The sequence below is a fragment of the Caretta caretta genome, chromosome 2, assembly GCF_965140235.1.
Source record: "Caretta caretta isolate rCarCar2 chromosome 2, rCarCar1.hap1, whole genome shotgun sequence".
In the NCBI taxonomy this organism is placed as follows: domain Eukaryota; kingdom Metazoa; phylum Chordata; order Testudines; family Cheloniidae; genus Caretta; species Caretta caretta.
The window spans coordinates 210,152,834-210,167,166 of NC_134207.1; the positions used below are offsets into that span (position 1 = coordinate 210,152,834).

Genomic DNA, 14,333 nt, shown 5'->3' on the forward strand with positions numbered 1-14,333 from the left:
TGGCAATTTAGATTGTTCACAGTGAAATGTTTTGGAAGTTAGTTCTTTGAGAAGAAGGAAATGGATGAGTAAAAGATGCAGGTGTCTGTGTAATGGCTACTTCTGAGTAGTCTTGATGGCTGCAAGTTCAGACTTCAAAATAGGAACAAATAAATGATATATTAAAGAATATTTGTGAAGCAGACTGTGATGTAACATTGGTAGTTATTTTAGTGAGATTTTACAAACATTGCTATTATAAAATAGGATGGTGGAAACTGACCCCTTTTTAAGGTTTTTCTTTTTACAGATTAGTGGTCTATTTTTGGGGTACAAGCTGATTTTAACAAATGAATACATACATTTGGAATATGCTTTAGTCCAGTGGTTCTCAATCTATTTACCATTGTGGGCTGCATATGCAGCTCTTTGTGTTATGTGCGTCACATCCATACAATGTATATACTACCTGTGTGGAGTTGAGGGTGTCACATGGGCCAGAGCTGTGTGCCGACTGGGCTGCAAGTGGGCTGTGGGTTGAGAAGCAGTGCTTTAGTCTGCTCTTCATAGAATATCTTTCCTCTAACATATCAGGTTTAGTTCTCTATTGTTTTGCAAGTGAAATCTTTCTTCAATTTTGTTGCTTTGGCAATAGGGAATACCACTATAATGCTTGGTTTAATTTCCAGTGTTTTAATTCCTAAGATGAAATTTTATTAAGAGTAAAATACTTTAAGTGTAATTTGAGGGACACAATTTCTTTGTCTTAATTTCTTTGGCATACTTTCCTTCATTGTAAGAAAACACAGCATAAATCTTTCTTCCAAAATGAAGATTTTATTTTTGTGTTGTACCAAATTAAGATTTTATTTTGTGTGTGATACCAAAAATACAAGTCACAAGATAACAAGTTTTTAACAAAGCTTATGGCAATCTTGAACTATAGTGTTTTGTTGGCTGTATTTCTAAGTGTAGTAGTTCTTTTGATTTCAGTATTGAGGTGCATTTTAATAGATAAAACTGTTAAAGGAATATCTTTTTTTCCTGTATTACGCTTTCACTGGTGGTAGTGATATATTTTTGGTCTGCCTGTTGGCTCCCCTCCCCCATTTCATTTTGTTTCTATCAAGAGATTGTGCCACAGGAAGATTGACAAATAAGCAGGAACAGCTGGATACTTACTTCCTTAAGCCCCAGTCTTGTAAAGACTTTTAAACAAATGCTTAACTTTACTAACAGTGTATAAAGTTAAGCAGCGCATGTGCTTAAGTTGTTGTAAGATCAGGGACTTATGCCAACGTCTTGTTTGAACTGTGCTTAGCACAATGGGACTGGCCAGAACCCATGACTGGGGTGGCCCCCCCATGGTACTGCAATACAAATTATTAATAATAGAACTGTTTTCTTTGTGTACAAAATTGAACGGTATTGTTGTGATATGTGCATGCCTTGGACATGTTCCTTTCAGGCAGGTGGTAACAGATGCTTATGTCTTTGTCTGGTCATTTTTGTGTTGTCTGCCTCACAACGAAAGGTTATTTGGATACTGAGCCAGGTGCCAGTTAAAAGGTTGCAAAATCTGCAAGAGAATCTACAGGAAGAAACAAAACAATAGAGGGGTGGGGAGTGACAGCCTGCTTATGAATGAAGTCAAAGGATGGGATTTGTATATATTGGGAGATAAGCTAACAGCATGCCTGCCTTGTGAAAGGAGAATCACAGCCTAGCATGTCTGTAAAATGCTGCAGGACCTTTGGGTGAGCATTACTCTACTCTACAAGACACCAAAGTATCTAGTTAATTAAGTCTAGGTCCTAGAATGTGTGTTAGGACTTTGTTTTATATGTAAACATTTGTTTTCAATGCTACTACTTGCTATTACTTGAATCTCTATGCTTTGTTAAATAAACTTATACTTGATTTCAATATAAATATATCTAAGTTCCGTGTGTTAAGTGGAGAGAGAATCTGAGGTGGAACTGGTAAATTGGGGCGCCCTGTTTCTTTAGAAGCAGCAAATTGGTTAATGCTGTGGTTATAATAACATAGGTCTTCCCCATGTTCAGTGGAACAGAGGCTGGACACTGAGCCCTTCGAGCATCTCCTTTGAGGGTTGGAGTGTGCATATTGCTAACCTGTAGAGTAACAGTGGGGCTGGTGAGGCCTAGAGAGAAGTGCTTGTGTTGCCTGTGGCCATTGGATTTGGGGATATGACCCACGGAAGGCACAAAGCTTCCTCATGCTAAGGTTATGTGGTAGTGAGGTGCCTCACAATCATGGGTACCCTGGGAAGCATTTTTACAATGTTGGCTAATGGGTTAGGAGAGAGCTTAGTGTTTCCCTTGATCTGCTAGCACATGTTAAAATTTTAGCTGTGTTGTACACACTATTAGAGAGAGGAGGTGGGGGCAAAAAACATAACTGGTTTCAAGACTGACCTTGATAAGTTTAAGGAGGGGATCATATAACTAGACTCCCTACAATGGCATGTAACTGATCTGCAACTGCTAGTAGCAAATATCTCCAGTGGCCAGTGATGGAACAATAAATAGAGAGGGATTTGAGTTACTACAGACAGTTTTCCCCAGGTGTCTGGCTGCTGGGTCTTGCTCATGAGCTCACTGTGTAACTGATCACCGTATTTGGGCTTGGGAAGGCATTTCCCCTGAGTCAGATTACATAGGTAAGAACGGCCATACTGGATCAGACCAAAGGTCTATCTAGCCCAGTATCCTGTCTTCTGACGCTGGCCAATGCTAGGCGCCCCAGACGGAATGAACTGAACAGGTAATCATCCAGTGATCCATCCCTGTTGCCCATTCCCAGCTTCTGGCAAACAGAGGCTAGGGACACCATCACTGCCCATTCTGGCTAATAGCCATTGATGGACCTATCCTCCATGAATTTATCTAGTTCTTTTTGGAACCCTGTTATAGTCTTGTTATAGTTTGGCAGAGACCCTGGGAGTTTTTCACTTTCCTCTGCAGCCAGGGTCACTTGCAGGTTTAAACTAGTGTAACTTGAAGTCTTTAAATCATGATTTGAGGATTTGAATAACTCAGCCAGAAGTTATTGGTCTATTACAGGAGTGGGTGGATGGGATTCTGTGGCCTGCAATGTGCAGGGGCTCGGAGTGGATGATCATGATGGTCTCTTCTGGCCTTAAAGTCCTAGGAGTCTCACCAACAGAAGTTGGTCCAATAAAAGATGTTACCTCATCCATCTTGTTGTCTCTCTAATATCCTGGGACCGACATGGCTACAACAACATTGTCTGCACAATGATTTTACTTTTGTACTAGGCCTGATCTACACCTAAAACTTAGGTGAATTCTTCCATCAACCTAGCTACTGTCTCTCAGAGAGATGGATTACCTACGTGAACGGGAAAAACACCATAAATTGCAGGAAGCATCTACATTAGAGCACTGTAGCTATGCAGCTGTAGTGTAGACATGGTGGTTAACCCATTAAAAATGCACCTTTTTTCCTAGTTAAGATGAGGCCTAAATGTATAGAATATATTTACTAATTATGCCTCCCATAATAGCAGATGCATAGTTTTGAGGAATTCGCATGAATTATAACAGGGAAAAACAATTTTAAAGCAGAGTTTTTCTTTAAAAGTTAAGGTATTGGGAGCACACTTGATACTTGAGCTTTTAAAATGAAATCTACATTTTTAATTGAAACTTGAATGTTAAAATTGCTGGATGTATTAAGTACACTAGAACTCGGGCACCTATCAGAATTACACTAGACACTCTAGAAAAATATGCTCTTGAAAAGACACTGCTCTTGTTCTGGACAATTTAAATTAATTGATCAGCTGACAATCATTAATGGATTGATCCCAAAGTCTTTATAGAAGGTAACACCCACTGGAGTCAATGTGGAATTTTGTCAATCTCAGGACCACAAGATTGTGCCCAAAATATGTTGTTTATGCAGGTAATGCGTGAATCACTGTGCTCTGGAGGGAGTATAATTCAAAGATTGGCATTAGTTGTCAAGCATTCTATCTTCCAGAAGTAATATGCATAAAGTTTAAACAAGATACTCTCAAATTGTGTCGATATGAAGTACCATGATATAATCATATAATTATACTTTATACTAATCTTTATACTGTACATGCTGCTTCTAACATTTTATTGGAATCTAGCAGGCAGGGTCCAAATTGTAGTTTCTTCTGTTTTTACCCCTTAAATTTGGAAAACTGGCTCAACCAATGAGTATAAAGTAATTTACAATGGTGTAAGTGATATTATATAAAAGACTGTTTCCAATGCATGATGAGGATGTGGGTGAAAAGCAGATCTGACTTGATTCTCCTGGTGCTGTGTATTGGAAAATTATTTCTTAGAGATAGTATCAGATTACAATATGCTAACTGCTCAGCTAAATTGTGGGTTTTGACTTGTTAATGCCATTGCACTTATTTATTATTAGTATTATAGAGGTGTCCAGAGGCCATAATTAAAATCAGGGCTCCCTCGCGCTCAGTGATGTACAATCATATGTAAAAGACTATGATCTGTTTTAAGCAGGGACTGCCAAAATAATCAAGATGTAACTGGTGACTCTAGACCAGCATTGTAGAAATGACAATAATGGGGTAGTCATCTGTTTTTTAAACCTCATAATCCACTGTTTCTGCCTTAATTTATATAATATCAGAAAGATTCTTTTTAAAGCTTACATCCTTTTTTTCCCTAGGCAAGGATGTGGAGATGTGTAAAGCCATTTTTAAGACTTCAGTAAAGGGTAACAGGTATGCACTGGCTGTTTGTGGGGAAACTAACTTAAATGTTTATCAGTATAATGAATTAGTCTGGACTTCAGTGACATTAAAATTTAAGCTCTATATTTTACCTGCTTTTTTTTTCTTCTTCCAAGATCTTTGTATGGAATTTTCTTTGAATACAACTTTGTTTTTGTATAGTATGTGTGCACGCGTAGTGTCCTCTTGTACGGATGATTGGAGTCTGTCTTTTCCTTGGTGGCCTGTAAAGGATGTTTCTAAACTGATTTAGTGAAATTGGCACAACTTTTGTGTGTAGACTGTTTTACTTTAAGAAGAAAAGGAGTACTTGTGGCACCTTAGAGACTAACCAATTTATTTGAGCACAAGCTTTCGTGAGCTACAGCTCACTTCATCAGACCCCGCTCCCTGGTGGGAGTTTGAGGGCCGGATTAAAACGTCTGAAGGACTGGATGTGGCTCCTGAGCCATAGATTGCCCACCCCTGGCTTAAAGGAAGGCACTTGGGCCTTGAGAGAAGAAGATTAGAACGTCAGAGTTGTCTGAGACCTGGAAAGTTGGGGTCAAGTATGTGAGGTGCAGGAGAGAGCTGCCTGAGACTCGGACGGGAAGCAGCAAGAAAGGTGTTCCCTAAGACTGAACTTCAGGAGACCCAGTAGAGGGAACTAGCATAAATTGGTTAGTCTCTAAGGTGCCGCAAGTACTCCTTTTCTTTTTGCGAATACAGACTAACACAGCTGTTACTCTGAAACCTGTTTTACTTTAGAAATATTAGGGCTGTCATCTCTGGTCTTTCCCGGTTTTGCTGGAGTGAGAGCCCCTCTGCGAAAGGCACTTATGGAAGTTTATTTTGAGCTGTCACCTGAATTGAAGGAGTGGAATGCTGATTCATTTAAAAAACAAAAACAAACCTCCTTTCAACAGGTATTAGGTATTGGAACTAAAGAGACATTGACAAACTATCCCCATATAGCATTTTTTTAACTGTCTCATTAACAATTCCTTGCTTCTCAAGTGCTTCAATTTCTTGTGATTTCGTTATTTGGCTAATGCTCCAGTTGACCATAGCCTTACAATCTGAACAAGATTTAAATTTCTTATTAAAAATGAAAGTAAGCGGAGGAGCATCCTCCCCCACCTCTTTAGGCTTTCTTTATACATAATAAACAAGTGAGAGGGCATAAGATCAATTTTTCCCATTTGATGGTGACTTTATTAAATGTGATCAATTTATTGGTGACTTTATTAAATGGGACTTATTTATGGAAGTTAGTCTTCATTGTGTAGGCACTTGTAAAGGTACTGTAAGCAACTTTATGGGTTTCTCTTACATTATTCCATTTGATGTCTTTGTTGACAAGTCAAGATATGATTAAAAATTGCAGAATATAAACACACAAGGGCAAATCTTTAACTGGTATCAAGTGTCATAGCTTCATTGATGTCAGTAGAACTATGACAACATACTCCAGCTGAGGCTCTGCCCCATCTGATGGAGTTTCACTAGTATCAAGCTAGAACTAGCTGCTGGCTGATACCTTGTCACAAGGTGACACTAGCCCTTTAAGAGGGAAGAGACCTGTGTACTTGTGACTGGTCAGAGGACCCCTTGTTAGGCTTAAAGTAGGGGTGGGCTAACTTTTTGGCCCAAGGGCCACATCTGGGTATGGAAATTGTATGGCGGGCCATGAATGCTCACAAAATTGGGGGTTGGGATGTGGGGGGGAGGGCTCTGGGGTGGGGCCAGAAATGAGGAGTTCAGAGTGTGGGAGGGGGCTCCAGACTGGGGCAGGGGGTTGGGATGTGTGTGTGTGTGTGAGGGCTCCATCTGGGCATGTGGGCTATGGCGTGGGGCTGGGGATGAGGGGTTAGGGGTGCAGAAGGGTGCTCTGGGCTGAGACCGAGGGGCTCGGAGGGCAGGAGGGGGATCAGGGCTAGGGCAGGGGGTTGGGGCACAGGAGGGGGTTCGGGGCGCAGGCTCTGGGTGGTGCTTACTTCAAGCAGCTCCCAGACGCAGAGGCATGTCCCCCCTCCAGCTTGTATGCAGAGGCATGGCCAGGCAACTCTGCGCTGCCCCGTCTGCAGGTGCTGCCCTTGCAGCTCCTGTTGGCTGCGGTTCCCAGCCAATGGGAACTGCGGGTGCAGCATTTGGGGCTGGGGCAGCATGCAGAGCTCCCTGGTTGCCCCTACGCTTAGGAGCCGGAGCGGGGACATGCCCCTTCTTTCCGGAGCTGAGTGGGGCAAGCCTTGGATCCCGCTCCCTGGTGGGAGTCTGAGGACTAGATTAAAACATCTGAAGGACTGGATGTGGCCCCTGAGCCATAGATTGCCCACCCCTGGCTTAAAGGAAGGCACTTGGGCCTTGAGAGAAGAAGATTAGAACGTCAGAGTTGTCTGAGACCTGGAAAGTTGGGGTCAAGTATGTGAGGTGCAGGAGAGAGCTGCCTGAGACTCGGACAGGAAGCAGCAAGAAAGGTGTTCCCTAAGACTGAACTTCAGGAGACCCAGTAGAGGGAACTAGCACAAAGTTTTTGATGGGAACTGATCAAAGCTGGGGATGCTTGATGAGCAGAAGGCTTGGGCAGTGGGCCCTAGGAAAAAGGGGTCTATCCAGCTTGGACAGGGGAAAGCAACCAGAATGAAAATTTATTGTGTAAGGGTGGATCTTTGCTGCAGAAATTGCAGCTTTTCCATCACTTTCTACCAATTTGGCAAGATTTCTGAATGGTAAGTTCTCTTTGTTTGACAGCATTAAATATTGTTTTCCCAATACCAGATAGGGATGACAGTTGCATTCTGTTAATGCACATACAGCTGGAAGCATTTTGCAGAAATCAGGTGGCATGTCTGAGGTGACACTTGTCAGTTAAGCTGGGAATGGTGCCTGTTTCAATCCACATGTTATCTGTGTGTTCCATTTTTGGAAAGTAGTGAACAGCCAGGACCAAAACATGTGTACCAGGTGATCTAACTACTATGGTTTCTTTGATAGCAAGAGGCCCAAAAGCATATTGGCATAGATAGCATGCAGAAGCTTCTTTGCGTCTGCTTCCTCCTCAGTATTGTACAAGCCTTAAGCTTCTTCAAAACCTCTACTGGTAATTTCGACACAAGAAAAGCCTCCAACAAGTGAATTATACAAGTAAGTGCTTGTTAGATGCTACCTTTAGCAACATTTGCTATGGAGACACAGGCACTGGTGTTCACCAATCACCTGGCATATCTTACATTCAGCCTTAGAGCTGCCTGGCGCTGTCTTGCAGTTTTCAGAGTTTGACAGATATGACAACAATAAAACTTTTGATTATGGAATTAGCTTTGTCAAATCCTTTAAGGATCTGCCTCAACTACTCAGCAGCCAACTCCTCAAATGTGAGGAATTAAGTCTCCAGTCATCATTTGTATGACTGCCATGGCATCTCTGATGTACACTGTGGTTTCTTTGTTGCATGCTGGTAGCTCATGGATTATTTCAGCTTGAGCTTCCAACTAATACCCTAATTCAGCCTTGTCTATTCTTATTGATCCATCAGCATGGAAGAGGGACATAGGCACAAGTCCTATTGGGTAACTAAGAATAGTTGCCTTTGAAGCATCTGTTCTGCATCTTATAATTTCTGGACTGATAGCTTCTGGTGGTTGTCTTCTGTGAAATCGTCTTGGCTGTGTCAGCAGATGTTTTGATGCCAGATTTCTTGATGACTGAGGAAGCTGTGTCCCCCATCAGAATCAAGTGCACCTCTCTCAAATCTCTCCATTTTGTTTTTTACCAACATCTGCTATTTTCAGTTGAGACTCTTGTAGATCTGATGTCACATGCAGTCCAGTAAATACGTTGATAAGAACCTCTGGATGTGACTCAGGGTGAGATGAATTTGTCATATTGTTGATGTGGTTGGTAAGAGCAGTAACCTGCACTTCATCCCTCTTCTGTGCAGAGGCAAGGACTTGTTTGTGGACTTTGTCTTCATTACTTCTTGGGACATTTTTCTTTCATAGCTTTTGAATATTCATAATATGAAGCTGTGTAGTGTCATCTTTGACACTAATACTGACCTGTGCATAAGAGTCACTGAATTAAAAACCTAATTTTAGAATATTTCAAAGACTAGTACTGCAGACATAGGCAATTACAAATTAAAATGTTCTACCGGGCAGACTAGATGCTACATTTGTATGTACAACAACTTATTAATGGAAGAGCATTACATTAAGAATTCATATACATTTGTAACTACCCATTATGCAGAACAATCTATGGGCACGCAGTGTTCTACTACTGTTGCACAACCTTCAGCATGAGACTAATCTGGTCAGCAAATTTCAACTGAATATGTAGAAAATTATTATAGTCTTATGAGATACTTTTGACAATTAAGAATATGTGATGTGAAAACACTTCATATTAGTGTATCACAAAAATTGCCATTTTTGCCATGTGATAACCACCTTGATCATTTCTGGAAAAAATACTTGCCCATGCAAAACCAATAAAAATCTTAACACATTGTAGTTTTGGTAGCTTTGACCAATAAATGACACATTAAGGTGTTGAAATTAACTTAAACTGTAAGAATTGTAATCATAGCCATGTTGGAGTATTTCTGGAACTGTGCAAAAAAAAAAAAAAGACACTTTCTCATTTTGGGTACCATTGTTTCACCTCACCTACAGGCTTATAGCACCACTTGACAGCTCCACATCCAACCTGATCAAAATGTATATAAAATAAACTCTCAAATGATATGATGTGGGTGTGTGTTAGGGTGTGCACATTATGCCCCAGAAATATCTCCCTTTTTGGAGAATTGCCTCATGCCTAATCGGCCTGGTTGTGTGTGACTTAAAAAAAACAACAAAAAACTACTGCATCTACTGCACAACATTAAAAACCAGTGAAATATTCTGGGTGTACTCTGTCAATTATGGTAAACTTTCGGTTCATGTCATGTTAATGTCCTGGATGCTGCTCTACTAGAACTGAATTTTTTCTTGCATTTTTTAAATCTACTGTGCAGTATCTGCCCTAATTGGAATTTCAGTCAGAACCAAAGACATAAAAAGTAGTAGGCAGGCTTAAAGTCTGGTAAAGTTGCTGTGTTTAGTTTTGGTCTTTGACAGGCATTTCTTTGCATTCATCACCATGTTAACTAGTGAGCACTTGATTGCCTGAGGCATTACAACTGGAAAGAGTGACCAAAAATATAGTGTGTCTTGGATTGCAAATGAATATTACAAGGAAGCAAGTGTTAACATCTGGGACGCAGCCTATTGTAGTCATCATAGTAGTGGCAAGGAATAGGTGATGGGTTCTGTTTCAGTGACTTTCTGTGCAGGTATTTTTGTGATTTTAAGATTACTGGGAGTAGAATTGGGTTGTTTGTCAAGTTAGTGACCTATCCATGACTTTTACTATATAGCCCTAACTAAAACTCTAGGTGGGGGGGCCATGGGTGCTCGGGGGCGCTGGTGCTGGGGGGTGGGAAGGGCTGGCAGGCTCCCTACTCACCTCTGTGTGTCCCTGCATCTTCTAGGCAGCAGAGGTGCCGGGGGCTCTGTGTGCTACTCCCACCGCAAGTGCTGGCTACGCAGCTCCCATTGGCCAGGAACCACAGCACATGGAGCCCCCTGGCCCCTCTGCCTCAGAGTTGCAGGGAGATGCCAGTGGGATCTGGGGAGCCCCCCACCTCGAGGTAAGCACCATCCTAGCCCTGAGCCCAGCACTGGCTGCTGCAGAAGTGAGAGGTCAGGGACAGTCACGGAATCTGTGACCTCCGTGACAGACTTGCAGCCTTACTCATAGTAACAGTCTATCAAAGGTGGAGCCACCAAGATAGCATGTGAAAAGTAGACAATCTCTTAATCCTATTACATTTTCTGGATTGAGACGGTGAGTGGAGGCTCAAATAGGTACTACAGAAAGAGGAAACTAAATGGCCACTGTTGTGGAGGATATGACCTAGCGAGAGGAAGATTGAAAGTTGGTTATCTCTCAAGAAGACATTTTCCTCCCTATTTGACCCCCTGAAAAAATACTGCATGGAAAGCATGGCAGAGAAATTAAAATAAAAGTAATATGGCTAAACAGCTACGCTAGTGAAGGCATTTTTATATATGCTTATTAGCTTCCTTTGTTTTTTGTGGATGTACATTCATTCTGTATAAGAGGTAAGTTGGCTTTTTTTTCTTTAAAGTTAGAAGTTAACCTTTCAATTAAAACAGCACAGTATGGTTTGAAGCACTGCACAAATACTAATTAATTCACTTCAATGCTAAAACCATGCTGTCTCTTATGGCTTCCTGTTGTTTGCACTGGATAAATGTTTGTGCTTCGCCAAGGCATTAACTTCATCCTGATGATGGATTGTGTATAAAAAACAGCTTCACCTTGTAAAAAATTAATAGAGGCACTTAAGATTATTACACGAAACAGGAAGCCTTTAGGGAATCTTACTAAAAGTCCCATTTTAACACAAAATCACTTAATTGGTTTTCTTTTATTTCAAAATACGGTAAATCGAAATTATAATTTCCCTACTGGAGAATTTCACTTACAGCAATAGTATAAAATCCCTTAAACCTAACAAGTATATTCTGGAATTAATTTATGTAATTTGCACTATTAAAATAACTTAAAGCCATTTTGAGTAACACACACAGTATAGAATTAAATGAAACTCTAACTCCAATGTCAGAGTAATACAAAAAAACCCCCACTTTCTTCATTTTGACTTCTTCTGTTTTCAGTTTCAAAAGAGTACTTGTAGAGTATTATTTGGCATTCAAAACTTTAAAAGTTAGCTTAGCTTTTTAGTTTTAAACTGACCTAATAAAACATGGTTTTGAAATATTTCCAATATAAGGAAACTGTTAGAGCATTTCAGATTTTAATTCTATTTTAATATGCAAATTATCTCTTCTGGACATGTGGAGAGGAAAGGAGATTTGAATTATTCAAGAGCTACAGATATTTTCAAACATCAGTGAATCTCAGAAGGCACAATGGTTATGCTTTATTAATATAGACCTTGGGATGTGGAAGTGTCTCTTGTTAAAGTAGTTTTTGTTTTGTTGGGTTTTTTTATACAAACGAGAACTTTTCTAGTAACTACTTCTTTGAAACACTTCCTTCTTAGTGGTAATTTAACAGAAAGCCACAATACAGTCGACATCAAGGGAGAAAATGGGTCATATGATTAGGTTGCAACATCAATCATTCTGAGCTGGGATTAGGGATTTGAGAGGTGTGGAGAGGGAGAGAGGATGTGAGGTCGAGAAATAGATAATGGGTCATCCTTCCGCTCTTAGTACTTAAGCACAAGACTGAAAGTTAGGCACTTCACCAGTCCTTGCAGTAGTTTGGGAGTACGCAGTAGTTTGGGAGTACACACTAGTGATGAGATAATTTAGAATCTGCCCTACCATTTAGGTGTAGTAGCTCATTTTTGGCTGAGTAATTTCCTCTGATAATAGCAAAGGTCATTATAAGATATGCCACCTGCTATCTTCTTGGAGTAGTCATTTACGTACAGATAACATACCTTACAGACTGTATAAGTCTGAGAAGGAATTTTATTCCTAAAATGTCCTTTCAGTGGCATTGTAAATACAATTAACTCTTTATTTATTTATTTACCAAATTATTTTAATAATATTGTGGAACATAGCTTGCACTGTCTGAAGTACAGAGAAATTTTTGGTGACTCATGTTTCTTTGTGGCCTATACAAAAAAGGAAACAACTATCTTGTAAAAATATTGCCAATGTTCTTTTAATATGGGAACACTACTGCTATATCCAGTGCCCTTCAAAGGTTAAGACAACTTTAAAAAACTGAAAAGATTTTTGTGTGCCAAGGTCCGAGTTCAAGGTGCTGTTTCTTCTGTTTGCAACAGATAAAAGTACCACTTAAAGGGGGAGCAGCATTTATCAACTATTCAGGGACTGTTGTTTTCCTGCAACTTAGTTCTCCTATGTCAATAGAGTATTTTCTTAGCTATTTTAGTTTAAAATATGTTTAACTCAAGCCTACTAATGTATTCATACATAAACATTTTTTATACAGCACTAACAGTATTTATAAATCAAAGATGGTCTAGAGCTTATCTTGTATTTACAGAGGTTTGGACAGTATTCAGTCATCTGTGTTCATGAAGCTATGTCCAAGGAAGTTAAGTAGAGAAATTTATGCTTGTCTCCCCTTCACTTAATTGAACCATTGTAGTTCCTCCTGAATGTGGTAACAAAAATGGTGTATGAACTTAGAAGCAGCACAGGATTCAGATATCTTTTGTGTTCATATGAAGAAGGAACCACAGAAGGTAAAATGGAGTGCATATTTAACCTTTTTTTAGTGGTACAGTGAAATAAATTTGTAAATGTTAAATTCAGACATGGGGGGCGGGGAGGGAGTATTGAAATGAAACTAGATCAATTCTTATTGCTATCTTGCTTTTTCCCTTAGCCTGCATCTGAAGTAGAGGTAGAATTTAGCTTCTACCTCACAAAAGTATGAACACTAGCTATTTTTATACCCTTTGGTTGGAATTTTATTTCTGCTCTTAGAAACCAATAATTTCTATTGTCTATCTTTAGCAGTCAAGCTAGCCTCTGAATCAAACTGGGGAATATGAACAAGATGTTAATTAGGTGATAACACTTGTAAGTACCAGATTTTGCCACTCTTAACTCTTTTTAAGGAGTTGCACTGAAATCAGTATGATTGAGTAAGGTCCTATTCAGTGTGAGTAAGGCCCTGTCTACGCTAGTGAATTGGAATACAGTAAGGCCCTGTCTACGCTAGTGAATACACTAGTGAACTACCCTGTCCTGATGCAGCTGTGCCACTGTAAGATCGCTCATGTAGCCACTCTATGCCGGCGAGAAAGAGCTCTTCCCATACAGCAATCAGATCCAGTGTCCCATTTGCTCCATGCTGGAGCTTGTTTGTGATTCTGGGACTGCATGGTCACCTGTTCTGCTGAGCTCACCACGCTGACCAAACAGGGAATGAAATTCAAAGTTCCTGGGGCTTTTCCTGTGTACCTGGCTAGTGCATCGGAATTGAAAGTGCTGTCCAGAGTGGTCACATTGGAGCACTCTGGGATAGCTCCCGGAGGCCAATGCCATCAAATTTCACAGTGCTGCATCTACAATACCCCAACTTCGACCCAGGAAGGTCAATTTTTAGTGCTACTTCCCTCGTCAGGGAGGAGTACGGCAATCAATTTTAAGAGCCCTTTAGGTCGGCGGAACAGGATTGGTTGTGTAGACTCATTCCTTATAAAATCGACCTAACACAGCTAAATTCAACCTAACTTTGTAGTGTAGACCAGGCCTCAGTCTCTAAACTTGTGAAATAGCTGTTAGAAAGGCACCATGAAAGCAATAAGGGGGTTGTTAACCATTTTTTTTTTAGGAAAATCTGTCATTATTTATGTACCAGTAGGCAGTGTGGCAGTGCTTATCTCCTCCTCTCCCCCTTCACTTTGAGAGGCTAATGGTAAGTTCTGTCAACTTAGTGCAAAGAACAAAAGGAAATACTGTGAAATTTAAGGATTCCCCAACCGAATGTTTTTTAATATAGCTGTC

General features: G+C 40.3%; 1 protein-coding gene across 5 annotated transcripts in view; it reads left to right on the forward strand.

Annotated features, from left to right (window-relative positions):
* Positions 1–14,333, forward strand: part of HYCC1 (hyccin PI4KA lipid kinase complex subunit 1) — an 84,326-nt gene that overhangs the window by 1,742 nt on the left and 68,251 nt on the right. Inside the window, exon 1 of one of the 5 annotated variants that reach the window (XM_048838369.2) lies at positions 4,735–4,752. The exons of the other annotated variants lie outside the window; for them this stretch is intronic. The gene's annotated coding sequence lies outside the window, so the exon portion shown is untranslated. Of the gene's footprint in view, positions 1–4,734; positions 4,753–14,333 lie in introns of those variants that run through there. 5 annotated transcript variants of the gene reach the window in all.